Source organism: Vulpes lagopus, chromosome 22 (assembly GCF_018345385.1).
Source record: "Vulpes lagopus strain Blue_001 chromosome 22, ASM1834538v1, whole genome shotgun sequence".
NCBI classification, from domain to species: Eukaryota; Metazoa; Chordata; class Mammalia; order Carnivora; family Canidae; genus Vulpes; species Vulpes lagopus.
Genome location: NC_054845.1, coordinates 9,709,597 through 9,723,184, shown reverse-complemented (window position 1 = coordinate 9,723,184; position 13,588 = coordinate 9,709,597). Strand labels below are relative to the sequence as shown.

Genomic DNA, 13,588 nt, shown 5'->3' with positions numbered 1-13,588 from the left:
TATCCACCTAGGCTGATTTCTAGATGATTTCTTTCTTTCTTTTTAAAGATTATTTATTTATTCATTCATTCATGAGAGACACAGAGAGAGAGAGAGGCAGAGACACAGGCAGAGGGAGAAGCAGGCTCCTCACAGGAAGCCCGATGTGGGACTCGATCCTGGGACTAGGATCACACCCTGAGCCAAAGGCAGACGCTCAACTGCAGAGGCACCCAGACATCCCTCTAGATGATTTCTAAAAGGCAAAGGCTTAGAAGCCTTCCAGGGCTCCTTCCCCTCTCATTACTTTTTTCAGATAGCTCTACCTTCTAGAATTTGATCAACCATTTTAAATGCCTCATCAACATTTCCATATTTCAGTTTCTTTTCTGGTTTGAAGGAGTTGTGCTGTATGGCTTCCTAGAAAGAACAGAAAATTGAGGCTCTGTGGGCAAGGGACCCAGCCCTCTGGCAGCAGCCACTGGCACTGGGGCAGCATCTGAGTGGAGGAAGTATCTCCCTGGCTTCGGAGTCCCATGCACTTTCATTCAGCACAATCCCAGTGACCTGAGCTAAGAACTAGCCTTCAGAGAGACTCCTCACAGAGTAAATACAAATGTGCCTGTTGAGTCAAAAGACGGTATGCTCAGGAAAAACCCCAGCATGTAAAGTGGTCCCGGAGTGGAACTAGTATTTTCCAGGAAGACTGTACTATGCATTCCACAACCCATTTTATGCAGCCAAGGCCACATGGCACCTGGGTTTAGAGCTTGGACTGTAGACCCAGTCAGAATTGTGTCCAATCTCTCCATTTACTACCGTTTGACTGTGGGCTTATTATTTCTCTCTGAGCCCCATCTGTAAAATGGAGATACAGTTGTGCAAATAGCTCCAATAAAATTGTGGTGCAGATAAAATGAAATGAGACATATAAAGAGCTTACATGGCATATAATAAATGCTCAGTAAATGCTAGCCAAAGACATTCTAGTGATAAGGATCATGGTAGGCCTGCCTGCCAGCTCCACGCTCCTCTTTTGGGAGGTTGAGCAGAGCATTTGCACAGGGCAGTGGGGCACCTGGGACTCCAGCCCTGGAACTGAGATCCTATTACAAGCCCAGTCTGTGTACCACAAATCCACTTACACACTGGATCCTACTGCTTCCCCTGGGTGCCCAGTGAAGGGAGACAGTGGTAGGTACACATAATCAAGGATGTAGCTACAATAATGTAGGCTGGTTTTCTTAGCTATTCTAGGAATTTATTTTGCCATAATCCCTGCGTCCGTTGGCAAATGTGACGTGCCAGCTCCTGCCAACATTATCTACCACAGGTTATTGTCCATCCGTGAAATTCCAGCCTGCTGACAGTTAGGAATTATTCTAACTCTCATTCCCTCTGGCCACTAGTAGATGTTTAGACCTATCAGAACACCTTACAGGGCTGATGGATTGTGATCCTGCCATTTCCTCCATTCAAACAGTGGGTTCGTTTGTTTTTACCACTGTGGGACTCAGCTTCCTTGATAGAGGGTTTGTTGATTGCTTCTATTACTGACCAGCTATGTGACTAGCTGTGTGACCTGTCTTCTTGTTTCCTTATCAGAATGAAGACAATAGCAGGTTTTCCTCATGGGATTGTCGTGAGCATTTAGTGAGTTAGTGTATAAAACCTGCTTTGACCTGTGGCGAACTCTGTATAGGTGTTGGCTATGGTCATATTGTTGATCATGATGACTGACAGGACTTTCTGGTTGGGAGCATATTTTTCTCGCCATGGTCATCAACTTGATCCCTTGAGCCAAGAGTTTTGATAGAGTTTCTCCATTCAAACTATGAAGCACTCTAAAAAGCCTCAGCTTAGTTAAACATCAGTGTTAGTGACAGCGATACATTTATTTTTATCTTATTTAGATTGATAACATAGTTTCTTCTTACAATGAATTTATATGCCTTTCATAGTATAAGATTCATCTATTCCTAGTTGAAAACAGAAGTTACACCTTATAAATTTTCCCTCTTTACTTGCTACTTGCTTTTTGAGTAACTTTGAGACAATTTCCCGAATATTTCTTGGTCAAAAAAGTGATTGAAGAACTGTAATGTGTATGGAGTTGGGTGTATTTCCCCCTAAAAATTTAAATCCACTCCCTTCTAGTAGATTGACCTTGGAGAGCTTGAACTCTGATAAAAATGTGAGGCAGCTCTTCCCCACATGTCAAAGTTTGGTGTTCGATGCTGGTATTCTCTGGCAAACAACTGGGGATCTGCCAGTTGGAGGGACGGAGGGCAAGGAAAGAGTGGCATCTGTTTGCTTGTTTGGAATTTTATTTGGCTAGAAGGTGGGGGCAGGGAAGGGAAGATATTTAGCCACCAGTACTGGGCAAAGGATTATAAATAACATTTTGATGAAGTATCATGTAAATAATTTCTTATGAAGAAGTAACTACGAAATCATTTCTTATTTAGAAGTAACTCTAAAACAAAATGTTGGGGAACACTTTGTGTATAAGGTAGGCAAGCACGGTAGTCAACATCTGACTAAGAAGGGATGAGAATATTTGAATCTGAAACTGGCCAGGAAAATTTGGGAAGCTTTATCACTCCTTGACTCCAACTTAACTTCTAAATGTTTGTCATCTTGACATACTTTTATTTTAATTTTAAAATAGTGAGGACACTGTCCAGAAACAAATGCTATATTCCTAGGAATAAAACAGCATGATGGGAAATACACCCTAGGCCAAGTTCTCCTAGAGACACTAATCTTAGCCAAGTCAGTTTCTCATTCCCTGCCACAGAGCATGCTAGTCACCTAGCACAACAGCTTCATTTCGTTGTGAAGATAATGTATTCCCAGAGTCCACAGCGTCTGTCTGTGCTGAATCTAATCTATTCATGCTGCTTTCCCAACTTGCATGCTTTCATTATTTAGTAAATCATAAGAACCAATGCAATAGATGCAGAGCACCCTGTCATTTCACGGTTCATACAATCTTTGTAAATCCCTTAACTCCTTTCTAAAAAACATGATAGAAAATGCAATACTCCAATTTGTTTAAGTTGCCAAAATACCTACAGGCATCATAAGATCTATTCTTCATACTCATTTAAGATACGCACTGGAGAATCTAAAAATACTATCTCCAATACTGGCTTCACAGAGCATCTTGCTGGTTCCTGCACACACCCGAGAGAGTCAGGGTGAAGGTGAATTCAGGCCTGCAAGGTGTGCCAACTGTCCTGGACATCACTGGTTGCCAGTGCAGCATTCCTCTCACCTGTCCCCTTCAGTGATCAGATTTCTGTTTACATCTCCATCGCTATCCCACTCAGTTCCACCCCCCTGCAGCCCATACACTTCAAAGAAATCTAACCTCCAGCAGTAACCAACAGGTCCTCCATTCCCCTGGCCAATCATTCATTCAGAGATGGATGTGACCTAATTGGCCTGATAAACCTGGATCTCAGGACTCGTGCTTACAATGCCGGGACAATGGTCTGTCTTGCTCCCTGGACATGGACGAAAAGCTCCTGGCTGCCATCCTGTGACTACAGGGCAGAAGGCCTGGACTATGGGCAGCAGAGAGCAGAGGCACAAAATCAGGTTCTTTGCTGACACTGATAAAGTCTGAGGCCAACAAAGCCCCTATGTTTTAGACACCAATTTGAGTCAAATTTTCTTTCCTGTTACTGTAGCCAAAGCATTTTAACTGATACACCATCGAAATGTGCTCTCCTGGCGCTGCCCTCGAACTCATTACCTCGATGGTCAGGATCAGTGGCTTCAAATCTTGGTAGATAATCTTCATTCGTTTGGCTGCTTGCTTTGCCTGAACCTCAGAATCTGCAATCGCGGCACAGACGAGCTGACCCGCACAGAATACCTACAACACAAAAAGACTTTTGTCCTCAGGGAGCACAGGCACCAGGTCCTCTCATTCATTTTCCTCCTCCCTCATAGCACAGAGCGAGACACAGAGTAAACAACCCCCTTTGCACGTGCAGTGCAGCTGATAACAAGGACCCTGGTAAGAAAGTGTCAGAGTTGTCACTTTGTCAGACAAAGTGTCAGAGTTGGCCCGGTGACCTCGGTGCTGGAGGAGGTCACTGACAAGATGTGATCACTGGTTTGACTCTTGAGTTTGACCCAGGCAAATGGAGGCTCCTCACTCCTTCCCTATCCTTAGAAGGTACAGTTTCCACACTAGGAGCTGTTTTAAGGATGGAGCCTTGAGAGACTAATGTGTGGTACAGATCATCTGGATGGCTCACGCGACTGAACCCAGTGAAGGCCCTTTACATACCAATGAAGGTAGATGGGTGCAGACGTCAACTAGTCCTGTGGCTGCCCAAAACAGACCTCATAAGTTCCCTTTCTTTCTTTTTTTTTTTTTTTTAAGTTTTTATTTATTTATTCATGAGAGACACAGACAGAGAGAGGCAGAGACACAGGCATAGGGAGAAGCAGGCTCCATGCAGGGAGCCCGGGATCCGGGTCTCCAGGATCAGGCCCTGGGCCGAAGGCAGCACTAACCCGCTGAGCCACCCGGGCTTCCCCACAAGTTCCCTTTCTTATTAAAACTACTACCTACCAAGCCAGAGTGGTCTGTCTCTTTCAGTAGTTTCTTTTTGCCCTGTGTGTACAGGGACCAATGAGAACCAACACCCAGGCTCAAGGGGAATTCAGGTCTTTGTGCTGCATCACTAGCAAAAGTGGCTGAAAAAGGGCAAGAGTGACTGTCATATGGCAGATTCAGGCTCAGGCCAACCCACTGGGGCTGTGGAGGGGCGGAGGGCCAGCTGGCCTGGGAGAGCCAGGCACATGGCTCAACCTGTGGCTGCCACCATGATCAGGGCCATCCTGGGAGGCAGCATCTGGAGAGGGAGTACCAGAGGGTGATAGCCCACCTCCTCAGAGACGAGGGAGGGAGAAAATGAAAACACAACACTGCTGGAGAGCAAATCTCTGCCCCAAACCATGGTGGGGCACAGGCTTTTCACAAAGAGACTGAGTTTAGACTCGCCAAGACATAAGCAAGCACAGAGCATCCCCTTCATCGTTTCACCTCCAGGTGAGGTAGTTGGCCTAAAAGAGTTCACACAGGATAAGGGCAGAAAATTTATGGGGGAAAAGAATATAAGGCTCCAGAAAGGTAAAATAAGACCAGAAGAATTCACCATGATTGCTCAGTTCTGTCTCACCTTATACCATGATCACAATTCAGATTTAATCACTCATTTTAAAATCGATTTAAACTACTAAATCTTTTCTACAATGAGCACATAGTGGCTTTGTTGTCAGAAAAAATGATAGTAAAAAGTTAAATCTAGACATATTCCACACACACAAAAGTGTATTTGTTGGGTGTGAGTTGGGGGGTGGTACAATGGGGAGATAAATGAAGAATGACAAAATGTCGACAGTTGTTGAAACTGAGTGATGGGCCTTTGGGGATTCATTGTATTATTCTCTATTTTTATATATGTTTAAAGTTTCTACAATGGAAATAATTTTTAAAGGCATAACTTAAAAAAGGAGTTCTGCACAGAGGCCTGGTTCTGCCCCCGTGACCTGGCACACAGACATGCCCTTGTGATGCTCATAATCAACATGTGCACACCTCCCAGAGGAAGTACCATCGTGCAGCTCAGAATGGTTTTGCTTGTCTAATTAACATTTTGCAAAGGCCGTAATTCTCAGTGTCTTCTGCTAGTCCCACACAGGCCTGCCTTGGGAGAGTTTCAACCTCCACTTCACACTCAGTCATCAAACTTTCATTTTTATCAACTAAATCAGCCAGCAAGAGCCAGATGTAGGGACTCCGTCAAATGATGAAACTGTTTTCGGTAAACACTGAACTGAGAAGTATGAGTTAGGCAGAAAACCTGCTGGACGCTGCCCTTGTTGCATTTTCTGGGAACCTAAGATACAATAGCCAAATCATTTTGAATCACCCGAAACCTTCAAATGGCAACAGTGCCATCATTGTTCCTCTGTCTTGCTACATGGGAAGCAGTGTGTGGAACATACAGATGAATCAGACATGGGGCTTGACTCAAGGACTTTTACTAGGGAGGAGAAATACATAAGACAAAGGAGTAACTAAGTAAGCTTAGTACATTGCAGGAAGGGCATTAAAGGTCCACTTCACCTTCTCCTCTAGACCTTCAGCTCTGTGAGGGTAAGGGCCAATTGGGTCTTGCTCAGCTACGGTGGTCAGCCACACTGGATGCTCACTTAAAAATGCCTGTTGAATACGTCGTAGTATAAATGAATGAGTCAGACTGAGTTCAGAGAGGGAGACAGAATTCTTGTATCAAGGCATAAAAATGAGGCACCTGGGTGACTCAGTCAGCTAAGCATCCAACTCTTGATTTTGGGTCAGGTCATGATTCAGGGTCATGAGTCTAGCTCCGCACTGTGTATGGAGTCTGCTTAAGATTTCTCTCTTTTCTCTATCTCTCTGCTCCTCCCACCCTGTGCATGTGCTCCCTCTTTTCCTGTCTCTCAAAAAAAAAAAAAAAAAAAAAAGGATAAGGAAAGGCTTCATGGTGGAGATACTACTTGAACTTGGACTTGGACACTGAGCCTAGGGCAATGGTGAGGGATTCTTAGGGGAAAGGTTAACAAATAAAAGTTATCATTATTCTCTCTTCATTTACCTTTCATACATGCTAGCAGCACACTGTCTTACTACCAGAAAATAGGAAAACACCAAGTATCTTTTATAGAACTGGACAACTTCATTTCTTGTATGGAAAATGAATATATTTGAATTCATTCACCATTAGAATATGGTGTATCAAAGAATTATTGGAATTCTTTATGATGTGCCAAATTTGATGCCATCTTTAAAAAAATATGCAAGGCCATTAACTGAGGAAATTATTTTTGAAACAGAAAGCAAAAAAACAGTACTTCCTCTGTCACCAGAAGTTTCTCCTTCTGGCATAAGGAGTTTACACCATGAAGATGTTCCTCAGTCACAACATCCACCACTCCAGGCAGGCTGAGAGCTTCTGACAGATCAATAGACCTAGAGGAGAATACACAGAGCAGGTCCTCAGAGAAGCCCTCTTGCCTGAAGACCATGGAGAACATGTTTAATTGGAGAATAAGATATTTGAGTGTTAAGATACATCCAGTGACTGGCTGCTCTAATAGTTCTCTGCCAGACAACTGGGAAAAAATTCCTGGGATAATGAAGCTATTACTTGAAATGAGTGAATTTGACCCTTGAGCAATGCAAGGGTTAGGGGTACTGATCTCCGACACAGTTGAAAATCTGCATATAGCCTTTTCACCTCTAAAACATAACTACTAATAGCCTACTATTGATCAGAAGCCTTATTAATAGCATCAACAGTGAATGAACACATATTTTACATGTCGTTTATTTTTACAAGAAAATAAATGGAGAAAAGAAAATGTTTTTCATACTACTGACATTTAAAAAATCCACATATAAATGGACCTGCACAGTTGAAACCCATGTTGTTCAAGGGTCAACTGTATATGGAGGGAAAAATTGTAGTAAATCCTACATTTTGATCTAATATCCCTCCCAAGCTACATTGGATATTGCCAACAAATAGCCTGTCCTCTTTGTACCATTACTTATCACTAATGTGATTTGGATGAAAAGGCAATAATTAACATCTAATTAGCAACTTTATCACTTACACAATCTTAGCATGAGCTCCTGAACTTGTTACAAAAGTCAAGAAGAGTTCCTGGTCCACTGTAGGCATGTCATCACAGTAGATGGCTTCCCCCGTGGCATGCTTAATACCAGACAGATGCATGATAGCATGGCCAATTGTATCTTGAGGAAGCTGCTTTGAGTCTGCACTCTGTTTAACCAATAACCAACAGATCATTTTTATAATACTATGCACTTCTCCCATAAGAGAGTAGCTATATAATTTACATCCAAACCAGAACACTTTTAAACTGAAAATATTCACTGTTAATAATAACCCTAGGACAATAAGCCTATTTCAATAATACAGTAGGCAAACTGGGAGGTGTGGTTATGACATCATTCTTTTTCCCCCCACCTTTACTGAACATAGAACATAAATATCTCTAATACAAATCCCATTTATATAAGCAAATGAATATAAATATTTCTTCTTAAAAATGTGAGATGATATCCTCTTGTTAATTCTCACATATTTCTTCAATTTTAAAGATTTTATTTATTCATTTGAGAGACAGAGAGATCATGAGCAGGAAGGACAGGAGAGGGAGGAGCAGACTCTCTGCCGAGCAGAGAGCTTAATTCAGGGCTCAATTCCAGGACCCTGAGATCATGACCTGAGCCAAAGGCAGATGCTTAATTCTGAGCCACCCAGGGACCCCATATTTCTTTCAATTTAATTATCAAAATTATTTTACTGTTGTATCTAAGCAATGGCATATATAATGTTTTTCAGAAGAGCATTATGATATTGTGACTATGTTTTACAAAATATCGAGGGCATGCTGTCAACAAGAAGAGCCTTTTTTTTTTCTATTCCAAGCAAGAAGTTAAGAAATAGTGGGTAAAACTCATAACTTAGAAAATCCTGATAAAGAATGAAGACAAAGGGACCTGCATTTTGAGGAATGATTTACTAATGCTACTCTTTCTTAAAGACCCATGGAATAAAATGTCTTGCTACCGGTCTCTAAATACCTTTAATAAGCTTCATTGACCAAAGTGGACATTAAGAAACCTAATGTCTTCCCCATTATTTCAAATATGAGAGAGTTGTTAGCTTTCCTAGTAGGTTGGTTATTGGGAGAAGAACTGGATGCATGAAGAAAGAGGAATTAAGGGATAGGACAGAGGCCAGGCTCAGAGTTCAGCATGAAGGCTCTGACTGCTAAGGAGGTGGTGATGGGTGTGTGGGTGGTGGAAATTCCAGGATAAAGATAACTGAAATACACACTACTTCTCCAATGTCTTCCGCTGCTTATAGGACTTGAGAAGAGTGGTCCTGGCTCATTGTCAACCTACTTGAAGGACTCAATAAATAAACCTTTGGCTTGAGATAGATCAGAGGCTGTCCAGGCAGGAGGCAGGTCTACATCAATAAGGCAAAGGAGAGTGGCACATGAAATCTGAAAACATGTTCAGCATTTTAGCTGAAGATGCAACACTTTTTTTGGGGGGGGAGGGCTGTCAGTTGGGTGAATCTACAATTAAAAGAGGCTGTACTTGACTTGACACCTTCTGCTTGTTATGTGGCTGAAGGTACAATGGAGGAATGAATTTGTCTCTCCAAATGGGTGATCTCTTGAAGCTATGGCAAAATGCTTTCAAAGCAAATGAACTGATTTGGGGGAAAATGTTTGTCATATTTTTCCTGTGCTGAAGATGCTCTGGCAATGCAGATATTTGTGTGTGTGTGTGTGTGTGTGTGTGTGTGTGTGTAAAACCACAGGAAAACAAAAAGAAAACTCATCTGTGTGGGAGATAAACTGCTTCCAAAAGTCAGCCTTGCAATCTATAACAACAAGCTTCCTTTTATGATTACCAATCGTGTGAAGATTATCACTTTCCTTTGGATGATCTGAATGCCTATTGATTTGTTGCTGTTGTTGTTCCTTTCTGAGGTTTCTTCCATTGTCAAGGTAACACTAGGGTATCTATAAGCAAAGGGCGGCAGCTTCCATGTTTTGTAGAATACCAGGAAAGACGGAAGCTTTTCAAAACTTTTAATATCATCATTTTCAATGGAGTTTGGTGTCCTTGAATTTTTTAACACACTGAACCTAAACCCTCAAGAGATATATACCAACTGCAACATTCATTATGATGTACTGTCAGCTTTTACAACTAAATCCAACAATAGACTCAATGATCTGATGCTTTAAAAAGCCTCGTCACATTCTGGACTTAATAAAACTCTCAAGGTAAAGTTTCTTGACAATAATTTCAAGGAAAAACACATCAATCTTATCCAGTTTACCAACAGGATGACTTCAGGTCATATTGCTATGATGCTGTAGTAGAAAATTCCATTTGAAAGTCATGAGGAATTCTGTTCTAATAGTCAGCTTTCATTAGGAGAGTTTTTTTTTTTTAATTTATTTATAATAGTCACAGAGAGAGAGAGAGAGAGAGAGAGGCAGAGACACAGGCAGAGGGAGAAGCAGGCTCCATGCACCGGGAGCCCGACGTGGGATTCGATCCTGGGTCTCCAGGATCGCGCCCTGGGCCAAAGGCAGGCGCCAAACCGCTGCGCCACCCAGGGATCCCTCATTAGGAGAGTTTTTAATAGCTCTTAGAACTTAGAGTCAACTCTAAATGTAACTCACAGAAAAGATACCTGGAGAATAGAGACTGGAGAAGCAGACAATTTTCTTTATTAAAAAAAAAAAAAGTAAATCAGTAGCTCTTTTAAAAAACCATTACTGCATTTTCACTGACTTCCAAGGGCTGTGTTTTCTGCTCCTCTATAAATAAAATCAAAGCAGCCCCCTGGCCCTGACACAGAATGTGACTTTGGTTGTGCTCCAACTTCTGCAATGCCAAGGGCAGAAGTGTGTGGTAAGCTAGCCAGCTCATTCCTGTCAGTGGCACAAGGCCACAGAGCAAAACACATGAACTTCAAGATCAAAACAGACATTTTTAAAAAACTGCCATTGCTAGTTTTATTTTTAGTCATAATTTTTCATTGAGTTTGAAATTTTAATTAACACCAAAAAATGCAGAGTTCACCAGAAGGGGAGCTTATAAAGCTTGAGAATCACTGTGAGATAAGTGGAGTGTCCAGGTGAAGAAGCTATAGGCCAGGCTCTCTGAATTAAAAAAAAAAAAAGCCACTAACCTGGTACTTTAATATGCTGCAGTGATGTCTGGAATGAAGATCTTCTAAAGCACTCTCATACTTGTCTGTAAGGCTAGGATAGTGAACAGGATCCTGAAAAGTAGAACCCTTATAGATATCTAAAATAGGCCAGAATGGTCTTGGAAGGGAGGCTACCATGATTCTTAACAAGCAGCTCTCCTTGGAAGTCTAACACTTAGTAAGTACTTGATCTGTGCAGAACCTTGGAGGTAGAAGCAGCTCCCTGACCTCTAGGACACATGCTCTAGAAGGTCCATACATACTACTCTACATTATGAAGAACCAAGTAAATATAGATCACGGACTTCCAACATCTTTACGCTTATGATTCCCTCATATCCTTTCCTAAATGATTTGAGGACTTACAAACCAAAAATATAGGAAGATAGGGGCGAGGTAAATAACATGAAAGGAAGAGAATACTCAAGCTGGGGAAAAAGTGAGAGCCAAAGCACACCATTGCAAATGAATATGAAACTGTGTTGCACCACCTGGCCAATGGGGGAGGAAGGAAAATGCAGAGGGCTCTATCCTTGCTACAACCCGACAGGAGGAAACTTCCTGGGGCCCTAGAAGGAACACTTCTTAGAACTGAGAGAAATGGATCACTGAGTCTTTAAATAAGACTTTAAACAGTACACCTAATGGTTATGTTTTATAATTAAAAAAATTTTAATGTAAAATTAAAGCCAACAAAGGCTACTATTTTTAATAGTAGAGAAATATTGACTAGAGGAGGTTAATAGAAGGCATAAGACTGCAAGGTAGAAGCTTTAAGTGATATCACTTGATTCACCCAAGAAATTGTAATAATTGCTATTAATTGGGATAATCCACATTGGGTTTATTTTTTTCCTCTTTTGATTGCCTGGTGAGAGTATGTCACTTACACATTGTCCATTTTCCATTTTCAGAAATTGTATATAACCCTCTGGTTCTTAGTATAATGTATACTGAAAAATCCATGTATAATGAAAAAAAAATACACTCAAAAGCAATATTAAGAGAAAACTTTGTGACTCTTATTAAAGTGATCATACTAATTTCTCTATCATATAAAGAATGTTCTTGGCTTCTAGTCTAATTTGGTCAGCTGGTTATAGCATGGGATGCTTCAAGATCCCTTTGGGTCTAGAAAATTTATTCAGAGAAATCTTTCTAGTTGTGCCTTCCCTAGCAAACAATCTTGTAACTATTTTTGACAAGGGAGACCAGGTAAAAGAACACCTGGGTTATCACTACTATCACTAAGACAGCTACAAGGCAGTCTTCCCATGTTCCTCTGAGCCCTCTTCCTGTGATGACCCACTTCACAATAACCTTGTGGAATGGCTGCCATCATCATCTTACAGGTGAGAGAAATGAAGCTGAATCCAGAGAATAAAGTCAAATGCATGATAGTGACCCTCCACAAGTGGGAGACATGTTCTACTGAGGAAAATATGTTCAAACAAGCTTTCTGCATACCACCCAAACAACAGTCAGAAACAGTAACTGAGTAGTGTTAAATGGAATCCTGCACAACTCTGTGCTCTATTTGCGAATCTTCTCCAAGTGTACAGGCCATCAATAGCCAGCCTGGAGGATGCCCAGTAAGCCCAAGTGTCTTTAATTTGGGTTGTCTCCCTCTATTCTATAGCTCTTTGGCATAGTGGAGGTTGTTGCCTCCACTTTGGGTATCACCATAGCCCTCAGTTCTGGGAAAGCCAATACGTGGTCAGTTCCATTGACCATCCTCTTCAACATCTGTGACACTTCTAGGTAGAATTTGAAGAGGAAGCTGATGATGAGAGTTCTCTTGAACTCCACCTTTCCACCCAGAGCTAAGCCTGGAAGGGTAACTTAATCCAGAGCCAGCCTGCAAGCTGCATCCAGCATCTCTTCGTTCCAAGGCCTATGGGAATCAAAGAGAAGACTCCTAGCCAACAAGGCTCATTACCTCATGGACTCAGCTTGGGTATGAGACAAATAATGACAGTATAATGCAGGAAATAAGAGTGTAAGCTCCACAGTTGGGCAACCCACATTTAAATCACAGTCCCAGGACCATCACTTCCTCATCAGTAAAAGGAGAAAAAGAGTAGAACTCTCCACCTGGAATGGTCATAAGAAAGAAATGATGAAGAAATGATGACCTGTGTTAAGTCCTTAGCCCAGCGGTAACCAACTCCTATATCACAGGAGCATTTACTGCATGCCTGGTCCCGTTTTAAGCACTTTATATGTATTCACTCATTTAATCTTATGAGGTAGGGATGATTATTGCCCTTTGACAGATAAGGAAAGGCACTAGAAAGTAAAGTAAGCTGACTGAGATCACTATGTAGTGATTACTATCACTATTTTTTTTTTAATGATAAATTTTACTTTAATCAAATTAAAGTCAGGAATATAAAGACTCTGGCTCAATTTTTCTTTAATTTCCCAAATATCACTTATTTTCCTACTGTCATAGCTTAATTGTAATAGGCATACTATAAGACATTTGTTCCAGAAAAAAAAATAGTGATTACAAATAAAAAAATGCATCCAAAAATCCTTATACACCATTTAATATACCAAAATGTCAATGCCAAATTTCTGATTTTAATGAGGAAAAGTCTTATCATTAAAGGAACATTGCTTCATTTATACTGTGGACTTTTAAAAGATATCTGAAAATGAAAAGTAGTATAATTATTGCTTCCAAAGTTGGCACAATCTATACAAGACAGAACTGAAACAAGAGCAAAGTGCACCGAAGCTGCCACAGGATCCGTCCTTAT

The 13,588-nt window shown here is 41.2% G+C and overlaps 1 pseudogene; it reads right to left on the bottom strand.

The window, feature by feature from the left end:
• LOC121480826 overlaps nt 1–13,588 on the bottom strand; it is a 68,107-nt pseudogene that overhangs the window by 33,874 nt on the left and 20,645 nt on the right.